The sequence below is a fragment of the Palaemon carinicauda genome, chromosome 29 (genome assembly GCF_036898095.1).
Source record: "Palaemon carinicauda isolate YSFRI2023 chromosome 29, ASM3689809v2, whole genome shotgun sequence".
In the NCBI taxonomy this organism is placed as follows: domain Eukaryota; kingdom Metazoa; phylum Arthropoda; class Malacostraca; order Decapoda; family Palaemonidae; genus Palaemon; species Palaemon carinicauda.
Genome location: NC_090753.1, coordinates 69,135,312 through 69,157,455, shown reverse-complemented (window position 1 = coordinate 69,157,455; position 22,144 = coordinate 69,135,312).

Genomic DNA, 22,144 nt, shown 5'->3' with positions numbered 1-22,144 from the left:
GGTTGGTCTCATTCTCTTGGAAAATGTCTGAATTTTCTCAAAAAATTATCAAAAATATGAAAAAATAAATTTTTATAGCAATTTTTTGCAAGGACGTAGTGGTACGTCCATGGGGGTAAAGGGAAGGCTTTTGTGAAACGTACCAGTACGTCCTTTTGGGGGTAAAAGGGTTAAGGGTCTTTTGCCAAGTCCTTTTGGTCTCCTTACCACTCTTCCCACTTCTGTTCTTCCATTTTTTCTGTCGCAACTTCTTTCAAGATGCACTTCATGGTGGAACTACAGTACTGGTTTTTTTTCCCCCTCCTTACCACTGTTCCCACTTCTGTTCTTCCATTTTTTCTGTCGCAACTTCTTTCAAGATGCACTTCATGGTGGAACTACAGTACTGGTTTTTTTTCCCCCTCCTTACCACTGTTCCCACTTCCGTTCCTCCATTTTTTCTCACGCTACTTCTTTCCAAGATGCTCTTCATGGTGGAACTACAGTACTGGTTTTTTTTTCCCCCTCCTTACCACTGTTCCCACTTCTGTTCTTCCATTATTTCTGTCGCAACTTCTTTCAAGATGCACTTCATGGTGGAACTACAGTACTGGTTTTTTTTCCCCCTCCTTACCACTGTTCCCACTTCCGTTCTTCCATTTTTTCTCACGCAACTTCTTTCCAAGATGCACTTCATGGTGGAACTACAGTACTGGTTTTTTTTCCCCCTCCTTACCACTGTTCCCACTTCTGTTCTTCCATTTTTTCTGTCGCAACTTCTTTCAAGATGCACTTCATGGTGGAACTACAGTACTGGTTTTTTTTCCCCCTCCTTACTACTGTTCCCACTTCTGTTCTTCCATTTATTCTGTCGCAACTTCTTTCAAGATGCACTTCATGGTGGAACTACAGTACTGGTTTTTTTTCCCCCTCCTTACCACTGTTCCCACTTCTGTTCTTCTATTTTTTCTGTCGCAACTTCTTTCAAGATGCACTTCATGGTGGAACTACAGTATTGGTTTTTTCCCCCATTTGCTCTGTTTTACTAAATAGCTTCTCAATTCTGGGCTCTATAGCATAAATGCTGTAAATCTTCTGATCTGAGACATGGGTGTGTTATGTTCAGAGCTGTTCGGCATTTTTAGGGAGTGACGTGAGAGGCTAGAGAAATGCCAGCTGATCTAGGCACGCATCTGTGGGAAAAGAAAAAGAGTTGTGATTGGGAAGTGCATTGGTTATTTTTAATTACTTACCTTGTCGTCGGCTTACTTAATTTGACGGCAGCTTTTCCGGTTCCGTACAGCAGGGGAACCGTACTCTACAGAACCTCCACTTGTTTTATCTTGTTCGTTCAGAGTATTCTGCATTTCATATCACGTACTGCTCATTTACCGATTGGAAACGGTGATGAGAAACTGCAGAAACTGTTTAGAGTTTTAAAGCTTATGCTGTCAGTAGAGACAGTTGACAGTAGAGGTGAGCAAGAGTAAGGTAATTAGAGTAAATAGAAACCAGGAAGGTAGATGAATTGAGTCTTTCAGTCAAGAAACATGCCAAGTGCCATTTTTAAAAAGTGTCAGAAATCGCGATTGAAAATTGCCAATTTTCAATCGCGAATTACTCTGTAAATATAATAGCTAGGAGTTTCATATTTGTTATAAATAGTAGCAAATTTTCAATATTAAACTTACCCGATAATCATGTAGCTGTCAACTCTGTTGCCCGACAGAATTCTATGGAGGGATACGCCAGCTATCACAATACTAGAAGGGGGTGTTCTTACCAGCGCCACCTGTGGCCAGGTACTCAAGTACTTCTTGTTGACACCTCCTCAATTATTCCTCTGTCGTGCTTCTGACAAGACGTTCTGGGATACGCTTATGTTCTTGGAGTATTTTCACGACTTTGGTGAAGTATTTCTCTTTGATTTCGGCTGTCGCTTTACTGGAAACTTCTATATTAGCTTAGTTAGCTTTTGGAATTAATTTGATTAATTATGGTGACGAAGAGAGTATGAACTCTCGTTCACCTTTCAATGGCCGACCCTTCCCTTAGACGGAAGTGTTGGTGTCTAAGAGAGTATAGACTCTCTTTCTTAATTTTGCTTAACAAAAGTTATAGATTTATTTTATATCTCTCCGCCTCTTATAGGCCTCTTCGATTAACTTCCTTTTATTATAAACTTATTAAAATTAATTTTTATATTTGTTTATATTCGACCTTCCTAATAGTAGGCGGTCTTTTCTTGGTACCGAAGTTAATTATCGTGAGCCCGTCATTTCGGTTTTACCTGTTAACATATTATGCTATTTTAAGGTCTTTGAAAGAATTTCTTTGATAGTCTCGTATTTTTTCAAAGTTGAACTAACGTTTTGTTTGTCTCGGCAGTTGTTGACGTTCAGAACGTTTCAACTTGCACTCTATCGTTACGATAGAGAAAGAATGTTCACGGTTTCACATTGCAGTAAAGAGTAACCGTTTCTAGCGTTTTGTTCATTCTTTCTTAACTTAATGGTTTTGATCCTAATAAGGAACTTTTCTTTTTGGGAAATATTTCAGTTTTTTCCTTTAACAATAATATGTTTTAACGATATATATGATTGGGCTCTTCTCTCAGGTTCTAAGTCAAGAGAGAGAGAGAGAGAGAGAGAGAGAGAGAGATAGAGACGGAGGGAGAAAGAGGATAAACGTTTCCCTCAAGCCTGCCAGGCGTACGAGTAACGTCGTTATCGTTTTGCTCTTATCCCTAGTCTCTTTAGGGGAAGAAACTAAACGTTTCTAGAGTGATCTAGTGTTTAGTCTCTTTCCAGCCACTGAATTTTCTTTCATTAGATTTTTCTGTTACATTGTAATTCTGTTTTCGCAATTACTAACTTTTGAGAAGGATAGAATTGCGTGTTTCAGGTACAAACCACTTAAAGTTTCGAGTTCAGTGAAATAAGTGCAAACAGAAATCAAAGTGATAAGTGATTAGTGCAAAGTATGTCAGTGTTATGCGTGAGGGTACTTTTGTGCGCGCCAGTCGTCCTCCCAGTCCGGGACCTCTTGCAAGCTCCCAAGCCCAGGGGAGAAGCAATGTCGAAGGGCATAAGGGTTCGGCAGGCCTTGATCGGCGCACAGAAGTATCCTCGGTGGTTGTGGGCGTGTCTTACCGAGACCGTCACTCCCACCCGCAGACGATTGAGCCCTTATTTTGCTCGTCTGCAGAAGAGATTTAGAGGAGAAAATAAAGGCAGAGTTACGCTGGTCTCAGGTCTCAAGACCTCTTAAACGTAAAGTCCAGACCTATGCCAGACGTACGAAGTAAAGTTCAACAACCCGGATGCAGTCATTGGGTTAGCTCTGTCTCTCCTCAGTCATCAGTTTGTCGGGCTGAGAGTGCGCCTACACTCCCCCCCCCTATGCTCGCTCCGCCTGATCGCAGTACCACCTGCCAGGCGTACGATGTTGTGGACTCTACTACAGTCCATGCAAGCACAGCTTTCGGACCTGATGCGTGAGTGTCGTGCTGAGAGTGTTGCACCTCCTCCTCCTCCTGCACCGGTGGTGCACCAACCGCCTGCACCCGTTCAGCCTGTGCTGCACCCGCCTGCACCGGTGGTGCACCAACCGGCTGCACCCGTTCAGCCTGTGCTGCACCCGCCTGCACTCGCTGCACCCAGTCGCAGCACCATCTGCCAGGCGTACGATGTTGTAGACTCTACTACAGTCCATGCAAGCACAGCTTTCGGACCTGTTGTGTGAGTGTCGGGCTGAGAGTGTTGCACCTCCCCTGCACCCGTTCAGCCTGTGCTCAACCCGCCTGCACTCGCTGCACCCAGTCGCAGCACCATCTGCCAGGCGTACGATGTTGTAGACTCTACTACAGTCCATGCAAGCACAGCTTTCGGACCTGTTGTGTGAGTGTCGGGCTGAGAGTGTTGCACCTCCCCTGCACCCTTTCAGCCTGTGCTCTACCCGCCTGCACTCGCTGCACCCAGTAACAGCACCATCTGCCAGGCGTACGATGTTGAACCTCTTTCTGTGTTCGCTGTTCCCAGTGTTGTTCAGCCTCAGCCTTCTTTAAGGCAACCTTCGGTTTGGGATCAGGAGGATTACCCCACTCTTCCTCCTCCTCCCCTGGCTGCTCCACCGGTGGTGCAACTCTCGGTGGAGGTACAACCTCTTCCACCTGTGAGTCAGTCTCCTCAGCTGCTGCACCGAGCTCAACCCGTGCACCCTGATTCTGCACCTTCCACTGTTGTTGTTCCAGCTCGTTCTGACTCTGCTGTTCAGCATACCTTACCTCCATTTTCTAACCATGGCAACAATATGAATCATGAGTTATGAATGTAAGGTAAACATTATGTTGATTTTTAAATCCCATGCAAGCATGCATAAAGCACTCTAGCACTGGTCATGGAATTTCTGAGAAATGTTAAACGCCATGCACACGCTCTGCTTTCCTTACAGCAGGCTCTGCTTACAGCAGGCTCTGCTTACTACATGCTCAGCATTCAGCATGCTCTGCATTCAGCATGCTCTGCATACAACATGCTCTGCATACAGCATGCTCTGCTTTCAGCATGCTATGCATACAACATGCTCTACATACAGCATGCTCTGCATACAGCATACTCTGCATTCATCATGCTCTGCATACCTTACCGCATGCTTCTCAACATATCTTGGGTTGTTGCCAACTCACTAGACTGTCAAGCAGTTTCATAACATTGCCTTCTAGTCTGCTGCTTTTGCACCAGTGAACCCTCACTCAGAGAACTTAGCTTTTCTAGGATAAGGTCCCTGTAGATGAGAAAGTTCTTTTCTCCCTCCTTCTGATATTCCCTTGAGGACTTTGTCCTTTGGAGGGAGCCTTTAGCTGCATAACCTCTTATGGACTTTTATTTAAGCATAACATGCTTACAGGGAAGGTAATGGTTTCACTTCAGCCGCTAATCCCGTCTGTTACCACACCTGCTCCCATAGACCTTGAGCTGTGTTGCATGACATGCAGTCCAAGCTTAGTCCTTGTTAGAGGATTTTTGTTTACGGAGTCAATGTGTCACGGGGAAGACGTTCAACAACCAACAGAAGGGACTTGTTGTGACGCAGTGCGGCAACCTCAGCAACCCGTTAAGGAGTTGTCTGTACGACCCAGATAGTCTAGACAGATTCGGGTTGTCACTGTACTTCCTCGCTTGCCCATGATTGTCAGTTTACAGACTGTGCAGCAGTATCATGATCTTGTGTCCGGCTCCGTCAGACGACTGGCTTTTAAGAGCTCCCACAAGTCGTCGCTGTCTGGAGATTTTCAAATGGACTATGGATCTGACCAAGGAACTGGGCCTCCTGGTCAATTTTGAGGAGTCTCAGCTCGTTCCATCCCAGACCATTGTTTCCTTGGGTATGGATCTTCAGAGTCGAGCTTTTTGGACTTGTCCGTCGGCCCCAAGGATCTTCCAAGCCCTAGAATGCATCCAGAGCATGCTGAGAAGGAACCGATGCTTAGTCAGGCAGGGGATGAGTCTAACAGGGACACTTTCATCGCTGGCCCTGTTCATCGAGTTAGGGAGACTCCACCTCCGCCCCCTTCAGTATCATCTAGCTGCTCACTGGATAAAGGACATGACGCTAGAGACGGGCTCAGTTCCTGTTTCCGAAGAGATGAGGTCTACTCTAACGTGGTGGAAGAACAGCATTCTTCTCAAGGAAGGTCTACCTTTGGCTGTTCAGACCCCCGACCACCGTCTCTTCTCGGACGCATCGGACACGGGCTGGGGTGCGACACTGGACGGACAGGAATGCTCGGGAACATGGAATCAGGAGCAAAGGACACTTCACATCTATTGCAAGGAGTTGTTGGCAGTTCATCTGGCCTTGATAAACTTCAAGTCCCTCCAGCTTACAAGGTGGTGGAGGTGAACTCCGACTACACCACAGCCTTGGCTTACATCTCCAAGCAGAGAGGGACTCATTCGAGGAAGTTGTTCAAGATCGCAAGGGACCTCCTCATTTGGTCAAAGATCGAAAGCTCACGCTGGTAACGAGGCTCATTCAGGGCGATATGAATGTCATGGCAGATCGCCTCAGCCGTAAGGGTCAGGTCTTCCCCACAGAGTGGACCCTTCACAAGAATGTTTGCAGCAGACTTTGGGCCCTGTGGGGTCTGCCAACCATAGTTCTATTCGCTACCTCGATGACCAAGAAGCTCCTCTTGTATTGTTCTCCGATTCCAGACCCAACAGCAGTTCGCGTGGATGCCTTTCTGCTGGATTGGTCCCATCTCAACCTGTATGCATTCCCGCCGTTCAAGATTGTCAACAGGGTACTTCAGAAGTTCGCCTCTCACAAAGGGACACGGTTGACGTTGGTTGCTCCCCTCTGACCCGCGAGAGAAGGGTTCACCGAGGTACTGCAATGGCTGGTCGACGTTTCCCAGGACTCTTCCTCCTAGAGTGGACCTTCTGCGTCAACCTCACGTAAAGAAGGTACACCCAAACCTCCACGCTCTTCGTCTGACTGCCTTCAGACTATCGAAAGTCTCTCAAGAACTAGAGGCTTTTCGAAGGAGGCAGCCAGAACGATTGCCAGAGCAAGGACGACATCCACTCTCAGAGTCTATCAGTCTTAATGGGAAGTCTTCCGAAGCTGGTGCAAGGCCAATGCAGTTTTCCTCAACCAGTACCACTGTAACCCAGATTGCTGACTTCCTGTTACATCTAAGGAACGTAAAATCCCTATCAGCTCCTACGATCAAGGGTTACAGAAGTATGTTGGCAGCGGTTTTCCGCCACAGAGGCTTGGATCTTTCCTCCAACAAAGATCTACAGGACCTCCTTAGGTCTTTTGAGACCTCAAAGGAACGTCGGTTGTCCACTCCAGGCTGGAATCTAGACGTGGTCCTAAGGTTCCTAATGTCATCAGGATTTGAACCGTTCCAATCAGCCTCTTTTAAGGACCTCACATTAGAAACTCTTTTCCTCGTGTGCTTAGCAACAGGTAAAAGAGTAAGTGAGATCCACGCCTTCAGCAGGAACATAGGTTTCACATCTGAAACGGCTACATGTTCCTTGCGGCTCGTTTTTTTTTTTGGCTAAAACGAGCTTCCTTCCCGTCCTTGCCCTAAGTCGTTCGAGATCCCAAACCTGTCCAACATGGTGGGGAACGAACTAGAGAGAGTACTTTGCCCTGTTAGAGCTCTTAAGTACTATTTAAGAAGGTCAAAACCATTACGAGGACAATCAGAAGCCTTATGGTGTGCTATCAAGAAGCCTTCTCTACCAATGTCTAAGAACTCAGTTTCTTACTACATCAGGCTTCTGATTAGAGAAGCAAATTCTCATCTGAAGGAAGAAGACCTTGCTTTGCTGAAGGTAAGGACACATGAAGTGAGAGCTGTGGCTACTTCAGTGGCCTTCAAACAGAACCGTTCTCTGCAGAGTGTTATGGATGCAACCTATTGGAGAAGCAAGTCAGTGTTCGCATCATTCTATCTCAAAGATGTCCAGTCTCTTTACGAGTACTGCTACACCCTGGGTCCATTCGTAGCAACGAATGCAGTAGTAGGCGAGGGCTCAGCCACTACATTCCCATAATTCCATAACTTTTTAACCTTTCTCTTGAATACTTTTTATGGGTTGTTCGGTCGGCTAAGAAGCCTTCCACATCCTTGTTGATTTGGCGGGTGGTCAATTCTTTCTTGAGAAGCGCCGAGGTTAAAGGTTGTGATGAGGTCCTTTAGTATGGGTTGCAGCCCTGTATACTTTAGCACCTTTGGGTTGATTCAGCCTCCAAGAGGAACGCTGCGCTCAGTAAGGAAGTCGAACTTAAAAAAGAGACAGAGTAACGGTTCAATTCGACTTCCTTACCAGGTACTTATTATTTCATTGTTATTTGAGATAACTGTTATATGAAATATGGGATACTTAGCTATCCTTTAATCTTGTACACTGGTTTTCACCCACCCCCCTGGGTGTGAATCAGCTACATGATTATCGGGTAAGTTTAATATTGAAAAATGTTATTTTCATTAGTAAAATAAATTTTTGAATATACTTACCCGATAATCATGATTTAATTGACCCTCCCTTCCTCCCCATAGAGAACCAGTGGGACCGAGGAATAATTGAGGAGGTGTCAACAAGAAGTACTTGAGTACCTGGCCACAGGTGGCGCTGGTAAGAACACCCCCTTCTAGTATTGTGATAGCTGGCGTATCCCTCCATAGAATTCTGTCGGGCAACAGAGTTGACAGCTACATGATTATCGGGTAAGTATATTCAAAAATTTATTTTACTAATGAAAATAACATTTTTCAATATTAAACTTACCCGATAATCATGTAGCTGTCAACTCCGTTGCCCGACAGAATTCTACGGGAGGGATACGCCAGCTATCACTATACTAGAAGGGGGTGTACTCACAAGCGCCACCTGTGGCCAGGTACTACAGTACTTGTTGTTGACGCCATCTCACTTTTTCCTCTGTCGTGCTTCCGGCAAGACGTTCTTGGATACGCTTATGATTTTGGAGTATTGTTCACGGTTTGGTGAAGTATTTCTCTAAAATTTGCAGCTATTCGCTATACTAGAAACTTCTATATTAGCTTAGTTAGCTTTTGGAATTAATTTAATTATGGTGACGAAGAGAGTATGAACTCTCTTTCACCTTTAAATGGCCGACCCTTCCCTTAGACGGAAGTGTTGGTGTCTAAGAGAGTATAGACTCTCTTTCTTAATTTTGCTTAACAAAAGTTATAGATTTATTTTATATCTCTCCGCCTTTTATAGGCCTCTTCGATTAACTTCCTTTTATTATAAATTTATTAAAATTAATTTTTATATTTGTTTATATTCGACCTTTCCTAATAGTAGGCGGTCTTTTCTTGGTACCGAAGTTAATTAACATTGAGTCCGTCATTTCGGTTTTACCTGTTAACATATTTTGCTATTTTAATGTTTTTGAAAGAATTTCTTTGATAGTCTCGTACTGTTTTCAAAGTTGAACTAACGTTTTGTTTTGTCTCTGCAGTTGTTGACGTTCAGAACGTTCAACTTGCGCTCTATCGTCACGATAGAGAGAGAATTTTCACGGTGTCACGTTGCAGTAAGAGTAACCGTGTCTAGCGTTTTGTTCATTCTTTCTTAACTTAATGGTTTTAATTCTAATAAATTGGGAAATATTTCAGTTTTTTCCTTTAACATAATATGTTTTAACGATATATATGATTGGGCTCTTCTCTCAGGTTCTAAGTCAAGAGAGAGAGAGAGAGAGAGAGAGAGAGAGAGAGAGAGATAGAGACGGAGGGAGAAAGAGGAGGATAAACGTTTCGTTCAAGCGAGTAACGTTGTTATCGTTTTTGCTCTTCTCCCTAGTCTCTTTAGGGGAAGAAGGTAAACGTTTCTAGAGTTTTTTCTTGTTCTCAAGCTTTATGCGGTGAGAGATTTTAAACGTAGTTTATTTGATCTAGTGTTTAGTCTCTTTCCAGCCACTGAATTATTTATCTTTCATTAGATTTTTCTGTTACATTGTAATTCTGTTTTCGCAATTACTAACTTTTGAGAAAGGATAGAATTGCGTGTTTCAGGTACAAACCACTTAAAGTTTCGAGTTCAGTGAAATAAGTGCAAACAGAAAATCAAAAGTGATAAGTGATTAGCGCAAAGTGTGTCAGTGTTGTGCGTGAGGGTACTTCTGTGCGTGCCAGTCGTCCTCCCAGTCCGGGACCTCTTGCAAGCTCCCAAGCCCAGGGGAGAAGCAATGTCGAAGGGCAAAAGGGTTCGGCAGGCCTTGATCGGCGCACAGAAGTATCCTCGGTGGTTGCGGGCGTGTCTTTCAGAGACCGTCACTCCCACCCGCAGACGATTGAGCCCTTAATTTGCTCGTCTGCAGAAGAAATTTCGGGGAGAAAACGCTGGTCTCAGGTCTCAAGACATCTTAAACGTAAAGTCCAGACCTATGCCAGACGTACGAAGTTAGAGTTCAACAACCCGGATGCAGTCATTGGGTTAGCTCTGACTCTCCTCAGTCATCAGGTGACTGCACTCCTCCTAAAAGGAGTAAGGTGCTGCCACAACAGATCTCTTCTGTTAAGGCTTCGCCTCAGCAGACCTTAGTGTCTGCCGACCCCAAGTTGACTCTACTGCAGTCCATGCAGTCACAACTTGCGGTCCTGATGCGTGAGTGTCAGGCGGAGAAGGTTACACCTTATCCTGCGATCGCTCCGCCTGACCGCAGTCCAGTCTGCCAGGCGTACGATGTTGAGGCTCCTCAGGATACCTTACCACGTACTGAGTTGCCAGTTTCCAGCGGTGTGCAGCTACCTCCGCCTTCCTTAAGGCAACCTCAGCAATGGGAACAGGAAGCTTTTACCTTACTTCCTCCGCTTCCACTTGCGGTTCCACCAGTGAGGCAACACTCTCTTGAGGTACAACAACCTCTCCCATCCATGAGGCAGGCTCCTCAGCTCTCGCTGCAGCGACCTCAACCCTCCTCAAGGCGAGAACCTTAACACCTTAGCCTTGCGCCTCAGGAACCTCAACTCGCGAGACAATTACTGCGTTCTGCGCAACCACTTCCTGAACGCTCGCAGCTCACACCTCAGGAACCTCAACTCGTTCCTCAGGAACCTGCTACTGCGCATCCATCAACCTTACAGCAAGCGCAACTGTTGAGGCAGCAACCTCATGCTATGAGTCAGCCACCTCAACGCATGCATCTGCTACTTTCTCCTCAACTTGAGAAATAACAAATGACAATAATAACACCTCATTACTTTCATAACTTGCAGTATGCCTACACAAACATTATGATAATGGAGGTTATTTGTCTTACTTATATAAAATATATATGTATTCCTTGCAATATATTTTTAACAATATCGCAGAATATTGCAAAAATATCTTCAAAACAAAAATGAATCATGAGTTATGAATGTAAGGTAAATATTATGTTGATATTAAAACCCCATGCAAGCATGCATGAAGCACTCTAGCACTGGTCATGGAATTTCTGAGAAATGTTTAACGCCATGCAACACGCTCTGCTTACCTTACAGCATGCTCTACATACAGCATGCTCTGCATACAGCATGCTCTGCATACAACATGCTCTGCATACAGCATGCTCTGCATTCAGCATGCTCTGCATACAACATGCTCTGCATACAGCATGCTCTGCATACCACATGCTCTGCATACAGCATGCTCTGCATTCAGCATGCTCTGCATACAACATGCTCTGCATACAGCATGCTCTGCATACAACATGCTCTACATACAGCATGCTCTGCATACAGCATGCTCTGCATACAACATGCTCTGCATACCTTACCGCATGCTTCTCAGTCATACATCTTTGGTTGTTGCCAACTCACTAGACTGTCAAGCAGTTTCATAATGTTGCCTTCTAGTCTGCTGCTTTTGCACCATTGAAACCCTCACTGAGAGAACTTAACTTTTCTCGGATATGGTCCCTGTAGATGAGAAAGTGCTTTTCTCCCTCCTTCTGATATTCCCTTGAGGACTCTGTCATTTGGAGAGGAGCCTTTAGCTGCGTAGCCTCCTTTGGACTTTTATTTAAGCATAACATGCTTCCAGGGAAGGTAATGGTTCCACTTCAGTCACTAACCCCGTCTGTTACCACACCTGCTCCCATAGACCTTGAGCTGTGTTGCATGACATGCAGTCCAAGCTTAGTCCTTGTTAAAGGATTTTTTGTTTACGGAGTCAGTGTGTCACTGGGAAGACGTTCACCAGCAGAAGTGACTTGTTGTGACGCAGTGCGGCAACCTCAGCAACCCGATAAGGAGTTGTCTGTACGACCCAGACAGTCTAGACAGCTTCGGGTTGTCACTGTACTTCCTCGCTTCCCCATGGTTGACAGTTCACAGACTGTGCAGCAGTACCATGATCTTGTGTCCGGCTCCGTCAGACGACTGGCTTTTAAGAGCTCCCACAAGTCGTCGCTGTCTGGAGATTCTCAGATGGAATATGGATCTGACCAAGGAACTGGGCCTCCTGGTCAATTTTGAGGAGTCTCAGCTCATCCCATCCCAGACCATTGTCTCCCTAGGTATGGATCTTCAGAGTCGAGCTTTTCGGGCTTTTCCGTCGGCCCCAAGGATCTTCCAAGCCCTAGAATGCATCCAGAGCATGCTGAGAAGGAACCGATGCTCAGTCAGGTAGTGGATGAGTCTAACAGGGACACTTTCATCGCTGGCCCTGTTCATCGTGTTAGGGAGAATCCACCTCCCCCCCTTCAGTATCATCTAGCTGCTCACTGGATAAAGGACATGACGCTAGAGACGGTCTCAGTTCCTGTTTCCGAAGAGAGGAGGTCTTCTCTCGCGTGGTGTAAGAACAGCTTTCTTCTCAAGGAAGTCTACCTTTGGCTGTTCAGAAACCCGACCGCCGTCTCCTCTCGGACACATCAGACACGGGCTGGGGTGCGACTTTGGACGGACAGGAATGATCGAGAACATGGAATCAGGAGCAAAGGACACTTCACATCAAATGCAGGAGTTGTTGGCGGTTCTTCTGGCCTTGATAAACTTCAAGTCCCTCCAGCTTAACAAAGTGGTGGAGGTGGACTCTGACAACACCACAGCCCTGGCTTACACCTTCAAGCAGGGAGGGACTCTTTCGTGAAGTTGTTCTAGATCGCAAGGGACCTCCTCATCTGGTCTAAAGATCGAAAGCTCACGCTGGTAACGAGGTTCATTCAGGGCGGTATGAATGTCATGGCAGATCACCTCAGCCGGAAGGGTCAGGTCATCCCCACAGAGTGGACCCTTCACAAGAATGTTTGCAGCAGACTTTGGGCCCTGTGGGGTCAGCCAACCATAGATCTGTTCGCTACCTCGATAACCTAGAGACTCCTATTGTATTGTTCTCCGATTCCAGACTCAGCAGCAGTTCACGTGGATGCTTTTCTGCTGGTTTGGTTCCATCTCGACCTGTATGCATTCCCGCCGTTCAAGATTGTCAACAGGGTACTTCAGAAGTTCTCCTCTCGCAAAGGGACACGGCTGACGTTGGTTGGCTCCGCTCTGGCCCGCGAGAGAATCGTTCTTAGAGGTACTGCAATGGCTGGTCGACATTCCCAGGACTCTTCCTCTAGGAGTGAACCTTCTACGTCTACCTCACGTAAAGAAGGTACACCCGAACCTCCACGCTCTTCGTCTGACTGCCTTCAGACTTTCGAAAGACTCTCAAGAGCTAGGGGCTTTTCGGAGGAGGCAGCCAGAGCGATTGCCAAAGCAAGGAGAACATCCACTCTCAGAATCTATCAGTCTCAAGGGGAAGTCTTCCGTAGCTGGTACAAGACCAATGCAGTTTCCTCAACCAGTACCACTGTAACCCAGATTGCTGACTTCCTGTTATATCTAAGGAAAGTAAGATCCCTTTCAGCTCCTACGATCAAGGGTTACAGAAGTATGTTGGCAGCGGTTTTCCGCCACAGAGGCTTGGATCTTTCCACCAACAAAGATCTACAGGACCTCCCTAGGTCTTTTGAGACCTCAAAGGAACGTCGGTTGTCCACTCCAGGCTGGAATCTAGACGTTGTCCTAAGGTTCCTTATGTCATCAAGATTTGAACCTCTCCAATCAGCCTCTTTTTAGGACCTCACATTAAAAACTCTTTTCCTCGTGTGCTTGACAACAGCTAAAAGAGTAAGTGAGATCCACGCCTTCAGCAGGATCATTGTTTTCACATCTGAAACGGCTACATGTTCCTTGCAGCTCGGTTTTTGCTAAACAAGCTTCCTTCACGTCCTTGGCCTAAGTCGTTCGAGATCCCAAGCCTGTCCAACTTGGTGGGGAATGAACTGGAGAGAGTACTTTGCCCAGTTAGAGCTCTTAGGTACTATCTAAAAAGGTCTTAACCTTTACAAGGACAATCAGAAGCCTTATAGTGTGCTATCAAGAAACCTTCTTTTCCAAGTTCTAAGAACTCAGTTTCTTACTATTCAGGCTTCTGATTAGAGAAACACATTCTCATCTGAAGGAAGAAGACCTTGCTTTGCTGAAGGTAAGGACACATGAAGTGGGAGCTGTGGCTACTTCAGTGGAGTTCAAACAGAGCCATTCTCTGCAGAGTGTTATGGATGCAACCTATTGGAGAAGCAAGTCAGTGTTCGCATCATTCTATCTCAAAGATGTCCAGTCTCTTTACGAGTACTGCTACACCCTGGGACCATTCGTAGCAACGTATGCAGTAGTAGGCGAGGGCTCAGCCACTACATTCCCATAATCCCATAACCTTTTAACCTTTCTCTTGAATACTTTTTATGGGTTGTACGGTCGGCTAAGAAGCCTTCCACATCCTTGTTGATTTGGCGGGTGGTCAATTCTTTCTTGAGAAGCGCCGAGGTTAAAGGTTGTGATGAGGTCCTTTAGTATGGGTTGCAGCCCTGTATACTTTAGCACCTTTGAGTTGATTCAGCCTTCCAAGAGGAACGCTGCGCTCAGTAAGGAAGACGATCTTATTAAAGGCAGAGTAACGGTTCAAGTCGACTTCCTTACCAGGTACTTATTATTTCATTGTTATTGTGGATAACTGATTATATGAAATACGGGATACTTAGCTATCCTTTAGTCTTGTACACTGGTTTTTCACCCACCCCCCTGGGTGTGAATCAGCTACATGATTATCGGGTAAGTTTAATATTGAAAAATGTTATTTTCATTAGTAAAATAAATTTTTGAATATACTTACCCGATAATCATGATTTAATTGACCCACCCTTCCTCCCCATAGAGAACCAGTGGACCGAGGAAAAAGTGAGGTGGCGTCAACAACAAGTACTGTAGTACCTGGCCACAGGTGGCGCTTGTGAGTACACCCCCTTCTAGTATAGTGATAGCTGGCGTATCCCTCCCGTAGAATTCTGTCGGGCAACGGAGTTGACAGCTACATGATTATCGGGTAAGTATATTCAAAAATTTATTTTACTAATGAAAATAACATTTTTATATTTATAACAAATATGAAACTCCTAGCTATTATATTTACAGAGTAATTCGTGATTGAAAATTGCCAATTTTCAATCGCGAATTACTCTGTAAATATAATAGCTAGGAGTTTCATATTTGTTATAAATAGTAGCAAATTTTATATTTATAACAAATATGAAACTCCTAGCTATTATATTTACAGAGTAATTCGCGATTGAAAATTGGCAATTTTCAATCGCGATTTCTGACTTTTTAAAAATGGCGCTTGGCATGTTTCTCGACTGAAAGACTCAATTGAAGTGGGTGAAATATAATAGATGGGGGAAAGAGGATATTCCAAGAATAGGGTCAGCACAGAAGGTAGCAGGATGTGTACGAAAGATTGGTGAGTACTTAATTTAATGTCTGATTTCCTGGTCCTTATACACACAGAAACCCTCTGCCATCGAGGACCTACAAGATCTGTCGTATACATTCTTACGTACCGGTATTTAAAGTATCGCCGTGTATTCCGTGCTATAGTCAAATCCACGTTATCGAATCACTTAGAAAAACTGAAGACTACCTTGTCTTCAGTTTCTTATTGAGAGCCGTAATTTTTTCGGTCTTTCGGATGTATAGTGGGAGATTGTTATATAGTCTTAGGGCTGCATATATGAAAGCTCTAGAATCTATATGGAAGCTAAGATGGGAATGTATTATTGAGTATTTGAGCTAATGAACTTTGTGTATTGAATACTAATGATAGGGAGAGTTAACTGTTGTGTATTATATGTGGTGTAAAGAATTCAGAATAGAATTATCGTAGGTGAAAGGATGAATCGGTATCTTGAGGTGGTTTAGTTATGTGATAAGAATGGGAGATGTGTAAGGGAAAAGGGCGTGTGATTCAAAAGTGTAGTTGTATGTAGTAATATTGTGGAATTATACCGCACATGTGTTTCATCCAAGATTCAGTTGTAAAATGGTTAGGTGAATGTGGCAGTGAATATAGTGTTTTAGAGAAACGACTTTTGTTGATACTGTATTTTTATTTTATTGATATTTTTACTCTTATTATATATATATATATATATATATATATATATATATATATATATATATATATATATATATATATATATATATATATATATATATATATATATATATATATGTGTGTGTGTGTGTGTGTACATATATATATATATATATATATATATATATATATATATATATATATATATATATATATATATATATATATATATATATATATATATATATATATATATATATATATATATATATATATATATATATATATATATATATATACACACACACACACACACACACACACACACACACCTGTACAGTAGAACCTCGGTTTACGAACGACTCCGCTTACAAATTTTTCGGTTTACGAAGGGACTTTCTCTGAAAAATTTGTCTCGGTTAACGAATATTGTATCGGTTAACGAATTTAAATTTCCCTCCCACGCGCCGTTTTTTTGTGGAAAAGTGTTAACGCCGCGCTTCCCGATCGCATTTTTCATGGAAATAACTTAACGACAGCATCTCACAATGGAGTCACGTGACTCCTCCCACGCATACCTACCACCCCCTAAACCCCTTTATTACCCCCTTCACTCGTTCATTATTTCAGTATCCGCCGTCTCGATAGCATACATACTTAGTGAATTCGTGGACGATTTCTTTGTGATTTTTACACGTGGTTTGTGATTTGTTTTATTTTCACTCATTTGTGATTACAGTACTGTACTGTGTATTATTGTGATAAACAATGGCTCCTAAGATGTCGAAGAAGGAAAGCAGTAAGAAGAAGCTGATGATAACGATCGAGATGAAGAAGGAGATCATCGAGAAGCATGACCAAGGCATGCGTGTGAAAGACATTGCTAGTTTTTTCAATCGCTCGCAGTCGACAATATGCACAATATTAAAGAAAAAAGAAGAAATAAAGGCCGCTAAAGTAGCTAAAGGTGTATCGTTGTTGTCAAAACAACGGCCACCTATTCTTGATGACGTAGAAAATTTATTAATGGTGTGGTTAAAGGAGAAGCAGCTCGCAGGAGATTCAGTAAATGAGAACACGATTTGCGAGAAGGCAAGAACCATTTATGAGGACTTGGTGAGAAGTGAGCCAGGCCCATCAGCAGAAAAACAAAGTTTTAAGGCAAGCCGTGGTTGGTTTGAAAAATTCAAGAAGAGAACGGGTATCCATAGTGTTGTTCGGCATGGCGTGAACAGTTTTCTTGAGGAAAATGTCCCGAATAAGGCTGAAACAGACCGTGCAATAAATTTATTAGTCGATAATGGGGTGGGTCACTTCTATAAAATTTTAAAGAACAGACAAAAGCAGGTGTCTATTGAAAAATATCTTGTGAAGGGGGAGAAAAGAACTGTGAAAGACGACGACCAAGAGTCTCGCAAACGCAAAACCAGTGATAGTGAACGCCATTCTTGCGAGAGAACTCCAGTCAACGTTCCTGAAGTTCTCATGGAGGGAGATTCTCCCTCCATGCAGTAACCCCCTCCTCCTCCTTCCCCTCCTCTCGTCTCCATCAAGCCAGCAGCGACACTCCTCAAGGTAAAGTTCAGGTTTACTGTGCATGCATATCCATATTTTCATCATTAAATGACTGCAATATTTTAATAATTTTGTGTAGAGTACAGTAGAGTACTGTATGTGTAAGGAAAAATTTGTGAAAATTGGTTTTTGTAGATGGGATGAACTAATTATTTCGATTTTATAACATTCTTATGGGGAAATTCGTTTCGCGATACGAATTTTTCTGTTTACGAGTTCGCATTAGGAACGAATTACTGTAGATTCGTAAACCGAGGTTCTACTGTATATATATATATATATATATATATATATATATATATATATATATATATATATATATATATATATATATATATACATATACATATTTATATAAATTTCTGAGTGGGGATACCTTAAATCGTGAAAGGGTGTACACATCGCCTTGATTAGCGAAGCTGTACTAGTTAGGGCCACCCATACTAGGTTGGTTTGCTGTGAGTGATCAGACAAAAATCTCCCACCATCGCCAATCCGCACTTGCCTGAGTGGTGATGAAAACTGGCCAAATCCAAGACATGAATTGTCATGTCAGAGGCCTTTGTCCTGCATTGGACTAGAAATGGCTACATTGTTGTTTGCTGTGTATATATATATATATATATATATATATATATATATATATATATATATATATATATATATATATATATATATATATATATATATATATATATATATCCTTTCCCGTTGTGGTGGCCGATGTGGTAACGTCTATGACTGGTGATTGCCAGACTGGAGTTCGAGTTCTGCTCAAACTCGTTAGTTCCTGTGGTCGCTGCAGCCTCACCATTCTTGTGAGTTATGGAAGGGGGATGGGTTTGGGGGGAGCCTGTAGGTCTGTCTGCTGAGTCTTCTGCATCCATTGCCTGGTTCCCCCTGGTCCCAGCTTGGATGGAGAGGGGGCTTTAGCGCTGATCATATGGTCTATATGGTCAGTCTCTAGGGCATTGTCCTGCTTGATAGGACAATGTCACTGTCCCTTGCATCTGCCATTCATGAGCCTCCTTTAAACACTGAGTGGTATTGCCAAACGTATGGCTACTCGGTCTCTCCCCATCCCTCGAGCAGGGGGGAGAGGGGGTAGTCATACCCTGGGGAGAGGGAGGTAGACTGAGAAACCAAAATCTCCCATGAATTTCCTAAACTGCCATGTTGTAGTTGTACATGTATATATATATATATATATATATATATATATTTATTATATATATATATATATATATATATATATATATATATATATATATATATATATATATATATATATATATATATATATATATATATATATATATATATATATACACATATACATTATATATATATATATATATATATATATATATATATATATATATATATATATATATATATATATATATATATATATATATATATATATATACACACACATTTTATATATATATATATATATATATATATATATATATATATATATATATATATATATATATATATATATATATATATATACACATATACATTATATATATATATATATATATATATATATATATATATATATATATATATATATATATATATATATATATATATATATATATATATATACACACATTTTATATATATATATATATATATATATATATATATATATATAAAACTGTCTTACAAACTACTTAATTTTTTCATCATTTTCTACTACATATCCTTAGTGTATATTGCGTGAAATTGTGCATAACTTTTGTTTAAATCATAAAGGTAGAGTCACACATGCATGTTCTCACCCGGTATGTCCTCCCGTATGCCCATACGCGGCCAAACGTGCGTTTTTAACCACGCCCACACAGGTATTGAATTGTGCCGCACAACGTTGCACCTACGTTGCACCTACGCACGTCAGTATGACGTTAGTACTGCGTTAGTGTGACGTAGTGCGTGAGTGGCAGCCGTTGTGCGTTGTACTTACGTTGTGCATACGTTATGTGGACCTACTGTATGGACATACTTCCAGGTAGTACGTGAAGGGTCACGCAAGCATAACGTCTTTACTAGGTATGGTGACGTAGGTGGTACGTCAAGTGCCGTCAGAGCTACGTCAGAGGTATATCAGCGCGAGGTTGGTGCCAGGCATGCCTCCTCTATACTCCCAGGTATAAAAAGGGTGCTGGGCGGTACCTGACAGTCATTCACCATCCAACTACTATTTTTAAAATATTTTATTTTTCCTTATTTCCTTTCCGCACTGGGCTATTTTCCCTGTTGGGGCCCCTGGGCTTATAGCATCCTGCTTTTCCAACTAGGGTTGTAGCTTAGCATTTAATAATAATAATAATAATAATAATAATAATAATAATAATAATAATAATAATAACCGAAATCGAATGGTTATTATCGGGATGAAGTTTCACACTTGCTCTGGTTTTACTATATTTGGTAGCTCCTTTGTTTCTTCGTGTTTTAGGGTTTTTTTTATGCATGTTTAGGCCAGCCGTACGGCTCTCTCTGTCACACTGAAGCCACGTTGCCGCGCCGCTGCCTTAACGCTACCTGGCGGTGGTGTGGGTTGGCGTGTTTGGCGGGGAAACAGCCACAATACGTGAAGATGGCGTTGGGCTTCCTTAGCACTGACGTTATACATTACGTATGTTCACGTATGTTCCGGTTGCCCCTAGGTTGGCCTCCCGTGCGCCCAACGTATAGTCAAGTACAATCACGGATACGTGACGACCCACGTATATTGTGAGCTGACCACAATATACGTGGCCCTCACCGTACCGCTAGGTATCCACGAGGTACCGTTCATACGGCAAGGTACGTCCTAGGTTGCTGGGACGTTTCCACAATTACTGCGTTGCACGAACCAGCGAACTGCGTTGTACTGACGTTATACGTGCACTTTTTGATACGTGATAATACGGCTGGCCTAAACATGCATGTGTGACTGGACCTTAATATACTTATTATCAAACTCTTTTTGTGATTATCTTATCGTCTCTCACATACATAGTTAGGTCACGTGACTGCAGATATATGGAGACTGCAATTATATAGCCTTAACCTTGAACATAATTACTACTGCTTGTGTAAGTCTTACGTGTTTTAATTATTCGAATCCTTTTGGGTGGTGCATGATAGACTTAGTTTCATTTCTTTTTTTTCAAATGTCGAGTGTTTGGTTTAGAGCGAGTTTTATTTTCAATTGGTTTAAAGTTTTATTTTCAAGTCAATGGAGATGTGGTTTAATAAACAGTTCTGTTTTCTAGACCTAGTTTCATTTTAATGTCAATGTTATTTTGGGTTTAAAGTTTCCTTTTCACAACAATGCAAATTGGGTTTAAATAGTTTCTTTTTCACAACAATGCAAATTGGGTTTAAACAGTTTCCTTTTCACAACAGTGCAAATTGGGTTTAAACAGTTTTTCACATCATTGCAAATTGGGTTTGAACAGTTTTTCACATCTGCAAATTGGGTTTAAACAGTTTTTCACATCATTGCAAATTGGGTTTGAACAGTTTGATTTCACATCAATGCAAATTGGGTTTAAACAGTTTCCTTTTCACAACAATGCAAATTGGGTTTAAACAGTTTAATTTCACATCAATGCAAATTGGGTTTAAACAGTGTCCTTTTCACAACAGTGCAAATTGGGTTTAAACAGTTTCATTTCACATCAATGCAAATTGGGTTTAAACAGTTTCCTTTTCACAACAATGCAAATTAGGTTTAAACAGTTTCATTTCACATCAACGCAAATTGGGTTTAAACAGTTTCCTTTTCACAACAATGCAAATTGGGTTTAAACAGTTTCCTTTTCACAACAATGCAAATTGGGTTTAAACAGTGTCCTTTTCACAACAGTGCAAATTGGGTTTAAACAGTGTCCTTTTCACAACAGTGCAAATTGGGTTTAAACAGTGTCCTTTTCACAACAGTGCAAATTGGGTTTAAACAGTTTCATTTCACATCAATGCAAATTGGGTTTAAACAGTTTCATTTCACATCAATGCAAATTGGGTTTAAACAGTGTCCTTTTCACAACAGTGCAAATTGGGTTTAAACAGTTTCATTTCACATCAATGCAAATTGGGTTTAAACAGTTTCCTTTTCACAACAATGCAAATTAGGTTTAAACAGTTTCATTTCACATCAACGCAAATTGGGTTTAAACAGTTTCATTTCACATCAACGCAAATTGGGTTTAAACAGTTTCCTTTTCACAACAATGCAAATTGGGTTTAAACAGTTTCCTTTTCACAACAATGCAAATTGGGTTTAAACAGTGTCCTTTTCACAACAATGCAAATTGGGTTTAAACAGTGTCCTTTTCACAACAGTGCAAATTGGGTTTAAACAGTGTCCTTTTCACAACAGTGCAAATTGGGTTTAAACAGTGTCCTTTTCACAACAGTGCAAATTGGGTTTAAACAGTGTCCTTTTCACAACAATGCAAATTGGGTTTAAACGGTGTCCTTTTCACAACAATGCAAATTGGGTTTAAACAGTTTCATTTCACATCAATGCAAATTGGGTTTAAACAGTGTCCTTTTCATAACAGTGCAAATTGGGTTTAAACAGTTTCATTTCACATCAATGCAAATTGGGTTTAAACGGTGTCCTTTTCACA